This window comes from Hyperolius riggenbachi, chromosome 12 (genome assembly GCF_040937935.1).
Source record: "Hyperolius riggenbachi isolate aHypRig1 chromosome 12, aHypRig1.pri, whole genome shotgun sequence".
In the NCBI taxonomy this organism is placed as follows: Eukaryota; Metazoa; Chordata; class Amphibia; order Anura; family Hyperoliidae; genus Hyperolius; species Hyperolius riggenbachi.
Genome location: NC_090657.1, coordinates 90,972,341 through 90,990,183, shown reverse-complemented (window position 1 = coordinate 90,990,183; position 17,843 = coordinate 90,972,341). Strand labels below are relative to the sequence as shown.

The window sequence follows — 17,843 nt, the reverse complement described above, 5'->3', positions numbered from 1 at the left end:
ACTGCTTCAATGCGGCGTGGCATGGAGGCAATCAGCCTGTGGCACTGCTCAGGTGTTATGGAGACCCAGGATGCTTCGATAGCGGCCTTAAGCTCATCCACAGTGTTGGGTCTTGCATCTCTCAACTTTCTCTTCACAATATCCCACAGATTCTCTATGGGGTTCAGGTCAGGAGAGTTGGCAGGCCAATTGAGCACAGTAATAACATGGTCAGTAAACCATTTACCAGTGGTTTTGGCACTGTGAGCAGGTGCCAGGTCGTGCTGAAAAATGAAATCATCTCCATAAAGCTTTTCAGCAGATGGAAGCATGAAGTGCTCCAAAATCTCCTGATAGCTAGCTGTAACGATTGTGGGATATCTCCGTGTTCAGCGCACAAAGATGTGCGCTGACACTGCGGAGGTCCTCCACAAGCGTGTCAAGATACTAGAACCCAGCTTTTGGTGCAAGCACCAGTAGAGGGAAATTCCTGTCGGCAGAGGGCGCTGGGGAGCGCAGAGGAACCAATCCCCTGCACCTCCACAAATGCCAGACAGAAATTGCACGAAGCGCAGAACGCAATCGCAAGATAAGCGATTGCGAATGAGAACGAGCAAAGGGACAGGTTGTATGTGTGTGCGCCAATCTAGTCGCCACCCCGCGACCGCGCACACACAACAGCAGGTGCGAAACAGAAACGCAACCGCCAAGAACGGCGATTGCCAGAAGTGACACAAGGCAGATCAGAACAGAATACGAGGATAGCAAAGGCACAGCAAATCATACAATGAGAAGATACGGAAAATAATAAACGCTAGCTAACCGCGAACACCGCACTCATTCGCAACAGTGCACGCGGTTATGCGCGGTCTCCACGTGATAAGCACAATAGAGACAAGCACGCCTAACTAACCATCAACAGACAAACACGAAACAAAGAACGTGAACGCTTGCTTAACGGTTACCTCATCGAGCCTACAGCAAGCGCCCGTATCAGACAAGACAGACAAACGAGAAACAGGAACTAGGCAGAAAGGATCCACCGCTCTTCCGCCAGAGCAAGTGTGATCCAAGCAGGAACACAGATCAGAAAGATCCACAGCCGCTAACGCTAGCGGCTAGTGCAATCTAAACAAGACAGATCAGATGAGGTAGCTGGTAGCAACCGCTGCTCCAGCTTACACTCCAGGAACTAGATCAGAAGGATCCACAGCCACTACCGCTAGAGGCTAGTGCGATCCAAACAAGACAGAGCGATTCGCTATCAACCGCCGCTGGTGACAGCGCAATCGCGACAGACAAGACAGGACAGAATAGGCAGTACAAATTATACACAAACTGACTGCACTAACTAGGAATGCAAGGAGCACTCCCCAAGAATTAACTATACTAAGATAGCAGTGGCTGACACTCCAGGTGAGTCCAGCAGGAACAAACCTCTATGAGCAGCGAAGCATTGTGGGACACACATAGTACTTATAGTACACGCCTCCAATGAATGTGGCCAGGCAATTTGCATGACAACGTATGCAAATTCCTCAGCAAGCACAAGCTGCAAAACTGACAGAAGGTCTTCTTTCCAGAGTCCTGCAGCATGCAGACCTGAATAATGATCAAAAGGCTGCCTGCCTGCGCAGGCAGCCGAGCGGATCGTTACACTAGCTGCATTGCCCCTGCCCTTGATAAAACACAGTGGACCAACACCAGCAGCTGACATGGCACCCCAGACCATCACTGACTGTGGGTACTTGACACTGGACTTCAGGCATTTTGGCATTTCCCTCTCCCCAGTCTTCCTCCAGACTCTGGCACCTTGATTTCCGAATGACATGCAAAAGTTGCTTTCACCCGAAAAAAGTACTTTGAACCACTGAGCAACAGTCCAGTGCTGCTTCTCTGTAGCCCAGGTCAGGCGCTTCTGCCGCTGTTTCTGGTTCAAAAGTGGCTTGACCTGGGGAATGCGGCACCTGTAGCCCATTTCCTGCACAGGCCTGTACACAGTGGCTCTAGATGTTTCTACTCCAGACTCAGTCCACTGCTTCCGCAAGTCCCCCAAGGTCTGGAATCGGTCCTTCTCCACAATCTTCCTCATGGTCCGGTCACCTCTTCTCGTTGTGCAGCGTTTTCTGCCACACTTTTTCCTTCCCACAGACTTCCCATTGAGGTGCCTGGGAACAGCCTATTCGTTCAGAAATTTCTTTCTGTGTCTTACCCTCTTGCTTGAGGGTGTCAATGATGGCCTTCTGGACAGCAGTCAGGTTGGCAGTCTTACCCATGATTGCGGTTTTGAGTAATTAACCAGGCTGGGAGTTTTTAAAAGCCTCAGGAATCTTTTGCAGGTGTTTAGAGTTAATTAGTTGATTCAGATGATTAGGTTAATAGGTTAATAGCTCGTTTAGAGAACCTTTTCATGATATGCTAATTTTTTGAGATAGGAATTTTGGGTTTTCATGAGCTGTATACTAAAATCATCAATATTAAAACAATAAAAGGCTTGAACTACTTCAGTTGTGTGTAATAAATCTAAAATATATGAAAGTTAGTCTAATGTTAATCGGTACATTACAGAAAATAATGAACTTTATCACAATATGCTAATTTTTTTTAGAAGGACCTGTACTGTTGAGTTTTCTTCAATAAAAACTTAATTATTTAAACAAAAAAAAAAGAATAAATACAGTGCATTTATTCTTAAAGACGCTGGGGAAATCGCGATTTCCCTATACTTTGTATTGAGGCGCAAGTGCTCAGGAAATGCAGGAGCTTTGTTTGCAATTGGAAAGGTAGGGGGTTGGGGGCCCCTCTTTCTCTAATAGCAACCAGTGTGTGACGGCTGGGGTGGAAGGGATGGAGGCCCACTTTGGTATCTCAGCCTTGGGTGCTGGAGGACCTTGTCCCGGGTCTGGACTAGGGTCAGTATGTACTAAGACCCCAGTAAACCAGCTTGTGTCCCTATAACCTGAGGAATGCGCTCCATGTGGTAGCAAGAAAGATGTTCCGGAGAGAGCTGCACACATCATTGTCAGCCAGGCTATTGTCAACATGACACAACAGTCACAAATAAGAATGCTCATAAGACATTGGATAAAGTGAAAGTGGAAAAAAAAAGTTTGTTTTTTGAAATTACGCCATTTTAAAACAAAAGTCCACCTAAAGTTCACCAATGTACCACCCAGTCACACTTCTGCCTTGCAGGTGTGTTTTTCAGTTAAGTGGTGAATGCTAAGTGGTAAGGGGTAAATGCACATATCAATAAGTGTAACACACCTAGCTAGTGTGCTTATCCTTAAAAAACATCTCAACTGAGAGTGATATGGATGCTGCCATATTTATATCCTTTAAACAAAACAAGTTGCCTGGCTATCCTGCTGATATCTTTGGCTGCAATAGCATCTATGAATCACACCTGAAACAAGCATACGGCTAACCCAGTCAGAATTTAAGTCAGAAACACCTGATTTCCATGTGTTTATTCAAGGCCTATGGCTAAACATATTAGAGGCTGATTATCATCAGGACAGGTATTGCTTAAAAGTAAATACATATGGCAGCTTCCACATAACTCTGGCTACAGTTGAGCCAAACTGGCTGAAATGACACACATTGTGTTGCACAGTTGCAGAACATTAAGTTTATCCAATGCTGACCCCTTCTGGTAGAAGCTGTATTACATATTAATGTTGCAGCAAAATGGTATTCTTGTTGTTGGGCATTTTGTTAATTCTAAAGTGGAGTGAAAAAGTGAATATGCTTACGTACTTCACAACAAGGTAATTATTACCTTATTGGTTTGTATTTATATAGCCTGGCATCTTTTTCAGAATTTTGAAGAGTACATAGTCATGTCACTAACTGTTCACTCTACGCATTATAGTGTGCAGTCTGTGAGCTGCATTATGCTGGTTATTATGCCTGTATAAGGGCTATGTAACACCACTGAGGATTCCACCGTGATTGGCAAATCGCTAGTGCAAGGTCTCCTTATAGTAGCATTCACGCTGCAATCATGTACCATGATTCCCTGCACCTCACATGCTGTGCACTGCTGCAACTGTACTATGGCTGGCTTTTGGTAGATTAATAGGTAAGCCATAAAGAAAAATTGGGAATGCCGCCACGCAATATTAGCAAAAGTGAGATGCAATCACTCATTTGATTTTATCACATGCTTTTCTTTTTTGTGGCCACACTTATTTATTTTAAGTCCCCCAGTTGGGGGGAGGTGGAAAGGAGTGTGAACTAGAGGCCTGTGCAAGTCTAGGTTTTAAGACTCACAGCCTGCACCTGATCCACAACCAGCTTTATTGGTTAATCTGATACCGCTTCACCTGACCCACAACCAGCTTTGTTGGTGAATCTGATACCTGTACCTGACCCGCAACCAGCTTTGTTGGTGAATCTGATACCTGCACCGGACCCACAGCCAGCGTTGTTGGTGAATCTGATACCTGCACCTGGCCCGCAACCAGCTTTGTTGGTGAATCTGATACCTGCACCTGACCCGCAACCAGCTTTGTTGGTGAATCTGATACCTGCACCGGACCCACAGCCAGCGTTGTTGGTGAATCTGATACCTGCACCTGGCCCACAACCAGCTTTGTTGGTGAATCTGATACCTGCACCTGACCCACATCCAGCTTTGTTGGTGAATCTGGTACCTGCACCTGACCCACAACCAGTTTGTTGATTAATCTGATACCCGCACCTGACCCACAACCAGCTTTGTTGATGATTCTGATACCTGCACCTGACCCACAACCAGCTTTGTTGATTAATCTGATACCCGCACTTGACCCACAACCAGCTTTGCTGGTGATTCTGATACCCGCAAAGCGCTGCTACTAATTTATCCGTATGGATATATATACACTGCGGCGTTTGCGATTTCGATCAATTGCAAACACGCTGCATGCGTCGTCTTTGGGGCAATTGAGCTGTGATTCTCGTTCTATTGATGGGAATCACAAGCACAATCAGGGGCCATGTCCATTCATAAAACAGGAAGTAGTATGAAGGTCAAAAATGTTTTAAAAAAAGTAAAGGGGAGTATAGTGTTTGCAGCCCATTTAGTGGTCAAAAGTAACCTTTCACATACACCTTACATGAACAATTAAAAATTTATAAAATTAATCCCTTCCACTCCCCCCCCCCCAAAAAAAAATCTAATTAAATTTAAAAAAAACAAAACAAAACATAAATAGTTGCCTTAGAGTCTCATATTTTTTATATGTATTTTTGATGGTATATTCCTCTTATTTTACTACATATTATCGTTATTATGGACCTGATACAAAAAAACAAATAAACAAAAAAAAGTATGACAATTACACTTATATTGCCTAATAATATATTGTCGCTGACGTTGTGATAGGAACATAATTTAAATAGTGTAATAACTGTGACAAATGGGCAAATGGGTTTTAATTATGATAGCATGTTTTATTTTAAAACTATAATGGCTGAAAACTGAGAAATCAGAAATAATTTTTTCCCATTTTTTCATATTATTACCCATTAAAATGTATTTAGAATAAAATAACTCTTAGCAAAATACAGTATATTGTCCAAAGAAAGCCTAATTGGTGTCGAAAAAAACCTAAGAAATAGTAAATAATGTGGGGTCAGCGCTCAGGATACAGTCTCTGTAGCAAGGTCTTGCAATACAAAACACAGTCTCTGTTACGAGTTCTTGCAGCACAAAACACATGTAGGGGGGAGTATGCCAGGCGCCACTCCCCCTCAAGCTGAATAAACTCACCAGATCCAATGGCCAGAATGGGCCCGCAATCGCTTTAGGAGTATGAATGGCACTCCAGTACTTTAGTCCTGTTTTAAACAGAGGAGAAACTCGTCTGAGTTTCTCCTCTGTTTAAAACAGGACTAAAGTACTGGAGTGCCATTCATATTGGGTAGACCTCCTGCTGGCCTAGGAGTACAAGTGCCCAGCTGAGATCGGCAGGACTGGCTGAGGGGTGGCCTATACTCCTAAAGCGATTGCGGGCCCATTCTGGCCATTGGATCTGGTGAGTTTATTCAGCTTGAGGGGGAGTGGCGCCTGGCATACTCCCCCCTACATGTGTTTTGTGCTGCAAGAACTCGTAACAGAGACTGTGTTTTGTATTGCAAGACCTTGCTACAGAGACTGTATCCTGAGCGCTGACCCCACATTATTTACTATTTCGCATTTGGCTCTCCACAGAGAGCAGGGAGCGCTCCACCTAAACGAACTGGGTGTCTGAATAGTCTTAGATCTTGCTGACTGCCTTTGACTTATTTGTGCAGTGTTGATTACTAATAGGCTGTCATTAGGTAGCCATCCATAGTGAGCGCTATTATATGCTTTAATTGAAAAAAACCTAAGGTCAGATCATTTTGTTGTGATATGTTATTGGCGAATAAAAGGGAGGTGCGCTGACAGGTGAAAATTGCTCTGGTCCAGTAAAAACCCCTTGGGGGGTGAAGTGGAAAAAGTGAACCCCGAGCTGAAGCTTGGGTTCAAAATCTATCACTTACCACTAACAGAGGAAAGCCTCAGGATCCTAATGAGGGTTTTTGTCCGTTCTATCAAGCCCCCGGTTGCTGAGCGAGACCCCCCTTCACAACCGGGGCCACGCAGCTCCTCTTCCTGATTAAAGTGCGCGCAATGGCTGCGCGAGCCCGCCCATGCACAGTAGCATGGAGCCTGCGGCTCTGTGCTACTGCCAATGCACAGGAGGGCTCAGTCGGCTATTGTGTGGACTTCAACCAGGAAGTGGGGGGCCGTGCTCAGCGACGGGGGACCACGGAGTAGCGATGGAAGCCTCATTAGGATCCTGAGGCTTCCCTCGCTTAAGATAAGTATCTAATTTTGTGTACCCCAGCTGCATTTAGAATAAAAAAATGTATCACCTACAGAAAGCCTAATTGGTGGAGAAAAAACAAGATGGTTTTGTTGTGATACGTAGTAATAAAGTTATTGGTGAATGAATGGAAGGAGCGCTGACAGGGGAAAATTGCTTCTGTCCTAGAGGTGAAAACCCCTGTGGGCTGAAGTGATTAATTGTTTTATCCGGATGCTTGTGACTACTTAAAGAGACACTGAAGCGGAAAAAAAATGATGATATTATGATTTGTATGTGTAGTACAGCTAAGAAATAAAACATTAAGATCAGATACATCAGTCTAATTGTTTCCAGTACAGGAAGAGTTAAGAAACTCCAGTTGTTATCTCTATGCAAAAAAGCCATTAAGCTCTACGACTTTCAAAGTCGTTGTGGAGAGAGCTGTTTTCTGACTTTTATTATCTCAACTGTTATTGAACTATTTACTTTTTCTCTGCCAGAGGAGAGGTCATTAGTTCACAGACTGCTCTGAAAGAATCCTTTTGAATGTTGAGTGTTGTGTAATCTGCACATATTATAGAATGATGCAATGTTAGAAAAAACACTATATACCTGAAAATAAAAATATGAGAATATTTTCTTTGCTGCTAATCTAGTAATTATTCATAGTACACAACCAATTCATTATATCATATTTTTTTTTCCGCTTCAGTGTCTCTTTAATATTTTTATTGGGGAAAAGTGACTACTTGATTCTTTTATCTGCAGACATGGACATATTTGATTCTTTTATCTGGAAGCATGTGCCTATGTATTACATTGTGAGGTACATGGCTACTTAATTCTAATATCTAGGGGACCATGACTTCTCAATTTATGCATTTGGGTATTTGGGTAACCCAGATGCTTAATTCTGGTATCTTGGGAGTCCAACACAATTGTCTTACAACACCAGTGTGGGCTACAGATAAAAAAACTGCCTCTCCTGCAGAATTGAATTGTGGTCTCCCATTGCTTGACAGACAGATATTCCGACAGGCCTTAACACCCTTTCAACCAATAGTGGAAAATGAGGGGGCACATATTGTCTTCCTGGGGCCCTGTAGGGTCTTAATCCGTATCCGGTGCTCAAACTAATTAGCTGTAATGGTGATGGTAAGGTTAGGGTTAGGAGTGGAGAGCAGGGGTGGCTAGTAAGAGTCAAGAGGGGAAGCTTAGGACCGGAGTGGGGGGGTTAGTGTTAGAATGGAGTACAGAGAGCTTGCAACATGATGTGCCTCAATTTGTCTGTTAGCACTCCAGACACTCGTCATGTATTTAAGATGCATATAACTACAGATGGTGTCGGTCCATTCTTCAATACAGTAGAGTACAGAGAGGGAAGAAGAAGAGATATTTCCAGAAAAGTAACTTTGGCAGTATGTCGAGCCAAAACATGTGGGCACCCATAACAAATGTATGGAGAAAGAATGCTCTCTTTAGAGGGAAATGGGGCAGATCCTGCTGAATGAAGGTGCTTGGCAAATTGTTCTGTGTAAAATCATGTAGGCTCGAGAAGTATTTTTATGTAACAAAATTAACTTTATCTTTTCAACTTTGGACTACTTCTTACTTACATGCATACTTGGCCTAGCAAACAATTAACATTTCCATCAGGGAGATATTGTTTGAGAGATCAAGTCTATGCCATGTATGGGCAGCATTAGTAAATCTGAATGCACGTTATCTGCTAAGATCTTACCATATTTAAAAAACGTATCTAATGCAAGCCAAGGTGTACTTTCATTTAGTAAAGGCATGTGCAGCCAGGAACAGCTGTCTTTCCTATACAGCACCAACTCTCCAGCAAAATAACCATGACCTTTCAATAGGAAAATCAGGATTGCAGGAGTACAACAAAGCTTTTTGATATCAATATTGCTTAAAACGTTGGCCAAAGAACAGCTATCCTCAACTGAATGTCACCCACAGGGGACATTTTTGGCATTGATGTGCACAAATGGTAAACACATTTTTGGCCAATTCAATATTTGAATGTCGTATTGGACTGAGAATTGTATAATGTTTGGCTAGCTTTAGATATGGACTAGGATGAGGGGAGTACGACTTACGTGCGCTGGGGTCAAACAGGATGTGTGGTGCACATGCCAGGTAACCATTAGAGATGGCCTGAACGGTTTGCCGGAGATTGGTTCCCGGTGAACTTCTGGTGGTTCGCATTTGCGGAGAACCGCAAACTTTTGCAGAAGTTCGGTTCGCCCCCATAATGCACCATTAGGGTCAACTTTGACCCTCTACATCCTAGTTTCTCAACGTGTGGTACGCGTACCCCAGGGGGTACTTCTGATGGTTCCAGGGGGTACTCGGGCTTGATATACTTAACCAAGAATAACAAATTTAGAGTTTTAGAAAATGATAAATCTTATTTAAACAACACCAAATTAGTGTTTTAGCTAATTAAAAGCAATAGTAAATGCTCGGAAATTATTTAGAACCAATTATCATGTACTACAATTAAATATATATTTGCCAAGGGGTACTTGTGATAATATTGACTATGCTAGGGGGTACTTGGTGAGTACAGGGTGTTAAAAGGGGTACATACCAATAAAATGTTGAGAAACACTGCTCTACATCACAGTCAGCAGGCACATTGTAGCCAATCAGGCTACACTCTCTCCTGGAGCCACTCCCCCCCCCCCTTATAAAAGGCAGGTAGCGTCAGGCTTTGGACTCACTCGTGTGCCTGCAGTAGTGAGAGAAGGGACAGCTGCTGGCTGACTCTGATAGGGAAAGATTATTTAGGGTTTTGTAGGCTTCTTGTTCTCCTTGCTGATTCTTATTGCTAAAATAGCACCCCACAACAGCTCTTTTGAGAGCTAATCTTGTTCTTGTGATCTATTTTTTTTTGTTGTGTTGCCCACTGACACTGCATTATACAGCCCTATCTGTTGCAGCTGGACCTTGGTAATCACTATACTGTGCCAGGCCCTGTCTAACTATCTATACTGGGACACCTACCTAGGCCTAGCTAACTACTGAGGCACCCACCTACCTATACGGGAACACCTACCTATGCCTAGCTAACTACTGAGGCACCTACCTACCTATATGGGAACACCTACCTATGCCTAGCTAACTACTGGGACACCTACCTATGCCTAGCTAACTACTGGTGCACCCACCTACCTATACGGGAACACCTACCTATGCCTATCTAACTACTGGGGCACCCACCTACCTATACGGGAACACCTACCGATGCCTAGCTAACTACTGGGACACCTACCTATGCCTAATTACCATATGGGCTTGGAAACCGCTATCGCCTGCACTCTGGCCATGGTGCACACCAGTCCAGCACGGCCGTCACTACACAAACAGCTGTTTGCGGTGTGTTACACAGTGAGTTTGGTGTGTCAGTGTGGAGCAGTACTCTAATTACACTCCCTGATTGATGTATACACATGCAAGATGTTTTAAAGAAAAAAATGTTGAGCCTTATTTCTTCTATCCTATATGTTCCTATAGCTGTTCTAATGTGCTCTGTCTTACTGCAGCCTTTCCTATTTGCACAGTGGCTGTGTTATCTCTGTTATATGATCTAATCTTTTCTCTTCTGTTGGCTGAGGCTGGAATGTGTGGAATGTGCTGCACTGCTTGTCATTGGTAGAAGCTATACACACCCTCTTCAGGCCCCCTGCACACTCTGTATGACTCACACACTAAGCTACTCTCAGCGTATCAAATTGCTATGCCTTTTGTTTGTAAACACTGCAAAAAAAGGCAATTACAAGCCAGGATTGCAGCAGGGAGAGGCAGAAACAGCACAGAGGGGCCCAGGAGAACATAAAGAATAGAATGGTATGCTTTTTATTGTAAGAATTTTACAGTACAGATTCTCTTTAGAGCGCTTTAGGCCTGCAATTTAGCATTCAATGTGATTTCTGCCCTTAACACTTTGCTTTGCGTCCAATCCTGATTTTTCCCGGGGACTTTTGGCGTGTATCCCACTCCGCCATGCCCCCCTCCAGGTGTTAGACCCCTTGAAACATCTTTTCCATCACTTTTGTGGCCAGCATAATTTTTTATATTTTTCAAAGTTCGCCTCCCCATTGAAGTCTATTGCGGTTCGCGAAAGTTTGCGCGAACCGAATTTTCGCAGGAAGTTTGCGAACCCGGTTCGTGAACCAAAAATCGGAGGTTCGGGCCATCTCTAGGAATTGCTGGAATTACTGAGGCTATGAGGACTGTAGAACCCAGAGCTGTATAGCTGTGATGGCGGCGAGTAGCTGCAGTGTAGATCAGCAGCTACAGAATTAAAGAAGCGCATGTACAGCGGCTGGAGTGAGGGGGAGAGGAGCACAGCGCCTGGATCAGGTGAGTAGTGGCAGTGCAGTGTAGTGTAGTCTGTAAGGTAGCAAACTTAGCTGGTAGAGCAGCATGGACTAGTGTAGTGAAGTCTGCAGTGGGTAGTGTAGTGCTGCGTAGCTTAGCTGGTGGGTGCAGCAGGGGTTAGTGTAGTGTAGCTTAGCTGGTGGGTGAAGCAGGGATAGGTGTAGTGCTGCATATCTTAGCTGGTGGGTGCAGCAGGAGTTAGTGTAGTGTAGTGTAGCTTAGCTGGTGGGTGAAGCAGGGGTTAGTGTAACGTAGTCTGTAGCTTAATTGGTGGGGTGCAGCAGGAGTTAGTTTAGTGTAGCTGGTGAGTGTAGCTTAGACAGAGTAGCTTAGAGACAGTTTGGGGTGGTGGGAGGGGCAAGTTCTATAAGAAATCCCTGCACTATAGACACTCCAGTTTTTTTTTTCTCTCCCTGATTTTTTTCCCCTCTAAATCTAGGTGCATCTTATATTTCGAAAAATACGGTATTTGGAGAATGCTGAAGGTGTCAGTAAAAGGACAAGATGGGGCCAGCAGCAAGAAAGGGAGGCCAGCGAGATGTCACAGAAAAGAGCGAAAGGAGAAGAATGTGGTACGAGAGAGGAGTTAGTCTTGGTGACTGAGGAAGATTGGCTGTTGGGAAGAAGTGACTCTAGGGCAACGTTACCTTAAAAATCTATATTCGGTGCACATAAACCTAATGATGGTAAATGAGAAGCACTTTAACTGAGGTTTGAGTGTTAACAAATCTTACATAATGACTCACACACAATCGGAGTTTAATTTTATGCTTCATTGTCAGACTGAACACTCTTTAGCTTGCTGCATGCTGTTATTATGATATGGCTGACTCACTTTAGCTAGAATTGTCATCCAGGCAGCCAGTATTTCACTGACCTAACTAGCAGAGGCTGCTGCTGAGGCCAGTATGTTCTCAGAACCAGCAATTTAACTGACAGTAAATTACTGTCCAATACCCTCCTACGCTCCCCCACAGCAGCACACCTGCACAGAACATATGATGACACTACTGCTGGATTTAAAACTTCTACCGATCCTTTGCTGTTTGATATAACGTTGTTTTACAAAATATTACATTTTTCATACAAGAGCAATATTTTCATGTGGATATAAAGCCTGTACACATGCGATAGTTGTCGATTACAATCACATCAAACAACAATTGTTTTGTGTGTACAGTAACCACCGATCGATTCCTGCTTGGGCATCAGGAGGTTCCCCCATGTTAGATCCTTAACGACTCCCGACGCTCAAGCAGGACAGATCGCAATGTTTTCTCACTCCCCACCAACCAAAAGTAATCTGCTATATTGACGTCACCGCTGAACACATCCGGGGGCTGGATTTCCTTTACCCTCACGCTGTACGCGGAACGCGGAAGTTGTTGCGTTCCAGGACCGGGACATCCTGTCCCAGCGCATTGAACACAAGTTTACTGCAGCGCACAGACTCTCTCGGCCTGCCGCCGGCCGGGGCACCCGAGATCGAGCGGGCCTGGACATATAGACTGCTACATCATCCTCTGCATAGCGGGTGACACCGCAAGGAACTACGTTTCAAAGGTCCCCTGCTGCCAACTACGGAGGGGGTAAGCCTATAGACTGAACACTAAGCGAAGCTGGTATAATCAGTAATACGATCTAAACACAGATTTAATCCATAGGACTGGAACTTTTTAATTCATCTATGAACTTTTTAATTCACCTATGCTCTTATGACCATCATTGACGCATGCAGCTGTTTTCAAGGGCTGAAGTTGACAGTTGTATCATATCACTTCTTATAAGTCACGGAGGAGAGTTCCCTCAATCCATGGAACTAGCTTTTTGACGTGCTGAGTTGTGTATGTATGTGTGAATGACGTGGTGTGAGCAGGATCCTGCTTATTGATCTTATATTGATTCTGTACTTGTTTTAAACAACAGATGTATTATTAAATATCTTGCACAGTAATCTTGCTATCTATTTTTACAAGGCCTCACGAGTCCTTAAAGCGCACCCTGCACTTTATTGTAACTAGATTTTATCATTTGTGTGGTTGGGGAACCACAGTCCAGGGTAGCAGCTGAGAGCACATTTAATTCATTTTTTACAGGTGATCCAGAGCGCAGGAACCTAGTGTTTGTTATTTGAATTATAATCTGCTATATTGTGCATTGATAGTTGTCCCTCCACAGCAACAGAGCGCATTGCTAAGCTTCAGGCTAGCATTGCTTCTGTACTGCATTGGCCCCCAAATTGTTGCTCGAGGGATAGTTTCCTGATACCCGATGGGTGACAGTTATCACATGTCTGTACTTAGCTTTATGTCATTTTCTGTAAGCTGAAAAGTAAATAAATACATTTTTGATTACCTTTAAAGTGGAACTGAAATGACTAAAAAAAACCAGAGTTTTACTTACCTGGGGCTTCTGCCAGCCCCGTGCAGCCTTCCTGTCTTGTGCCGGTCCTCCATGATCCTCCATTCTCCCGCCGTCAGCTACTTTTGGTTCCGTCGATTTGGCAACTGCGCCTGCGCACCCTGGGCCACGCGTATCTTTCTACACAATATCGTTTTGCACTATTAGCGCAGGACACTATTGCGGGCAAGAAAGATACGCATGGCTTGCCGTCGACTTACAAATCCCAGAAGTAGCTGGCAGCGAGAGAACGGAGGATCGTGGAGGACAAGACCGGGACGGGAAGGCTGCATGGAGCTGGCAGAAGCTCCAGGTAAGGGAAACTCTGTTTTTGTTTTTTTTTTGTCATTTCAGTTCTGCTTTAATTTCAGTTCACCTCCACACCAGTGCTTCCCAGCATTCCTCTTCTGTTAGTTATGATACAGTGTGGTGGGGGGCAGAGAAGATGTGTCCACAGGGACAGATTTGTACTTTTTACCGCCCATGGCCCACCATCACCAGCATCCTAAACTTCCTCCTGCCATTAAGAGTGAGGTCTCTTTCATATGAGCCGCTGAAGGTGATGAATTCACCACCAGTCAGCTGCTCTCGTGCACTGGCTGAGGCGGCCGCCCTATGGAGTCACATTCGAGTGCGGCCGCAGCCATGTCGCAACGCCCCTAAAGTAGTAGTAGTTTGGACTTTAAAAAGCAAAAACTGGATAATCTTGTCTCTGTGGACTTTGTGGAACTGTGCCTGTAACTTTATTTCCAGAAAGAGAACTTTTGCATGATGTTGGGTTATGAGCTACGCAAAGATTGCGGTCCCTTTAAATACCAATACTAATGCATATTTGCCGAAAGGGGGGGGGGGGATATAAAATGTTAACATATATGTGAATTGTCATTATGTTGCCTAATAATCCTAGTGTATTTAAGTATAGAATAAAATGTATATTCCAATATCAGTTCTAGAAGCAAAGGATTGCCGGCACTCCGGGATCTGTAGCCGTACCACTGGGAGTGAGGATTGACAGATATTCAAAAGCCACCTTGACAATATAACAGATACTGCGTGCTCATGATAAATGTGCGAGATTATACATAAAGGATCAGCATCAGAAAGAAAAAAACTGTTGAATCAGGAACTGCAGTTAACTCTGTTTTAATGGTGTTTTCAATGTGAATAAGATCACCATTTGTATAAAAGATTGTTGCATTCAAAGAGGTAGGTACAAAAAATCATCATCCTCATGTGCAGACATCTTGTGCATTCAAACAATTGCATGAGGAGGATGTCCTACCATATCAGAGGGTGGCGGTGGTGGGTGCAGGGCAAAAACGTGCTTCTTCCGAGGCTGATCCACGCCATTACACAAAAATACACAGGTTTTTATTTCCTGTGTCATCAATTGGGGGCGGGTACGCAATGATGTACACATTTCCGGCCGCATGCGTAAAGATGTAAGCGTCAACCAGACGTTCACGCGTCCAAAAAGGAGTCGTGTTCCCGTATGCGTAATAAGTTACGCGTCAGCATAGACCATGCGTACCATTGGGGGACGCACGCGGATGCGTAACTATGTACGCCTGCAATCTAGAAAGAGGCGTATTCACCATCTTAAAGGAGTACATTGCTCCTAATTGCAAATGATCGCAAAAAGGGGCCCGTTTGAAATTAGCTGTGAGGTACAGTGACTCAAACGTGCATGTGGACATAAGGATTGCATAAAAACGTTAAAAAAGCGAGGGGAAGGAAAAGCTGGGGGACAATAGAGGCAGATATTGTAGGAGTCATCAATCCTCATTGCCAACCTGTTTGCATAAAATTGCAATACAAAATTGTTTTTTTATATATTAATTCAATTAGTGAAAAACTTACATATTTAAGCCTGTAAAAAATCTCAAATGCAATAAAAGCTGCAGCTATGGATCCAGAAAACATGCTAAGTCATTATGATCATTGAAGCCTAATGGACCAAGGGCTTAGCTTTTGATGATCAGGAGCGACTCTTTTCTCAGTAAAAGTCAAGAGCGGTCTCCTCCCCGTTTGGGGATCATAACTTGTGCTAACCCACAAAATTTTAACACATCTGGGTTGCTTTCATGCGCTTGTCGGACGTGCTCTATCATCCTTGTGGCGCATTTACCATTTTCAATAGAACGCCAGTTTTCCTGTATTCTCTCTTTTAGAGGTAGAGGGCGAGTAGTTTTGCCAATGTAGAACCGGCCGCAAGGGCACCACAGAGCATATACTCAAATTTAGTGTTACAAGTTATTAAATCACGCACTGTCCACTGCAGAGCACCAACACGATAAAACGTGCCGGTCCGCATAAATTTGCAGTGGGAGCAAAATTGACATCTGTGGTTGCCCTTCGGCCGACATCTTTGTAACCAATTTTTCGTGGGACTAGGTGTGCGCTCATTTCTGGTGACGTGGTCTCCAATTGTGGGTGCGCGGCTAAACGCCACCAGTGGGGATGGGGGCAGCAAGGATTTCAAAGTGGGATCTTTGACTAATATAGACCAATTCTTTTTAATAACGTTTCTAACAGTGTTAGCCATTTGAGTATAATTAAACGTAAAGGCAATTTTGTCATCACGTTTAGAGTTGAGATCTTTAAATAAGAGATCGTCCCGATTTTTTTGTAGGGCCTCATGGAAAGCGTTATCAAGTTCACTCTCGGGATACCCTCTACCACGAAGCCGCTCCTTCAAAGCAGTTCCTTGAGCTACAAAATCCTCTAATTCTGAGTTGTTTCTCCTTAAAGAGACTGTAACAAAATTTTGTGCCTTATTTCTTCTGTCCTATAATTTCCTATTACTGTTCTAATGTGGTCTGTCTTACTGCAGCCTTTCCTACTTGCACTGTCTCTGTAATAAATCTTATCTCCTTTCTTCTGTGGTGTCTGTCGGGCTAAGGCTGGAATGTGTGGAATGTGCAGCACTGCTTGTCATTGGCAGAAGCTTTACACACCCCCTCCAAGCTCTGCATGACTCACACAGTAAGCTGTTATCAGCATATCATACTCTGGTTAGAAGCCATGTCATTTGTTTGTAAACACTGCCTAAAACTGTTAATTACAAGCCAGGATTGCAGCAGGGAGTGGCAGAAACAGCACAGAGGGGCACAGGAGAAAATAAGGAATAGAATGGTATGCTTTATATTGTAAGAATATTAGAGTACAGATTCTCTTTAAGTGGAGGAATTGACCGACATCTTTGTAACTAATTTTTCGTGGGACTAGGTGTGCGCTCATTTCTGGTGACGTGGTCTCCAATTGTGGGTGCGCGGCTAAACGCCACCAGTGGGGATGGGGGCAGCAAGGATTTCAAAGCATGGTCTGGGTGAAAGCTATCCCTTCGTAGTAGTTAATTGGTGGCCGTGGGTTTGTGGTGCCCCCTTGCCACTAGGCGGGAACTGCAAACCCGCAGCTCCAGGTCGAGGAAAGCAATCTTTTCGGGACCTATTTCGAACGTAAAGGCCATATTGACCTCATTGAGGTCCCCTTTGACGTCGCCGTCGTTACTTCATCACCGTCGTAACGTCAAAGGGGACTCCTATCCACCCCACATCGCTGCCTGGCACTGATTGGCCAGGCAGCGCACGGGGTCTGGGGGGGGGGAGGGGCAGCCGCGGCGCGACGAATAGCGGCGGATCGGCGGGTAGCGGCAGCGATCGCATTGCACACGCAGCTAGCAAAGTGCTAGCTGCGTGTAGCAAAAAAATTATGCAAATCGGCCCAGCGGGGCCTGAGCGGTGCCTTCCGGCGGCATAGCCCGAGCTCAGCTCGGGCTTACCGCCAGGAAGGTTAAAGGACAACCGAGGTGACATGTGACATGATGAGATAGACGTGTATGTACAGTGCCAAGCACACAAACTATTAAGGCTGTGTTCCTTTTTCTTTCTCTCTACCTGAAAGAGTTAAACATCTTGGGCTCGATTCACAAAGCGGTGATAACCCAGTTAAAGACTTTAGGCGTGATAACCATTTTATCATGCCTAAACTCAGTTTAGGCATGATAAGTTTAGGCATGATAAGTTTAGGCATGATAAGTTTAGATAAGTTTAGAACGCAAAGTCCCGCGCGCAAAGCAGCGCCATTAAACTCTATGCGACGTTTCGCGCACCAGACTTTGCTAACGCAAAACTTTTGATCAGCTGTGCACTGCGGTGCTAACCCATTTGGTGCTATAGTTATCATGCCTAAACTTATCATGCCTAAACTTATCACGCCTAAACTTATCACGCCTAAACGTATCAC

General features: G+C 44.4%; 1 long non-coding RNA gene across 9 annotated transcripts in view; it reads left to right on the top strand.

The window, feature by feature from the left end:
• Positions 1-17,843, top strand: part of LOC137541048 (uncharacterized) — a 617,426-nt gene that overhangs the window by 473,748 nt on the left and 125,835 nt on the right. Inside the window, exon 9 of one of the 9 annotated variants that reach the window (XR_011025070.1) lies at positions 11,638-11,884. The exons of the other annotated variants lie outside the window; for them this stretch is intronic. This is a non-coding gene — a long non-coding RNA (uncharacterized lncRNA). The remainder of the gene's footprint in view (positions 1-11,637; positions 11,885-17,843) is intronic. 9 annotated transcript variants of the gene reach the window in all.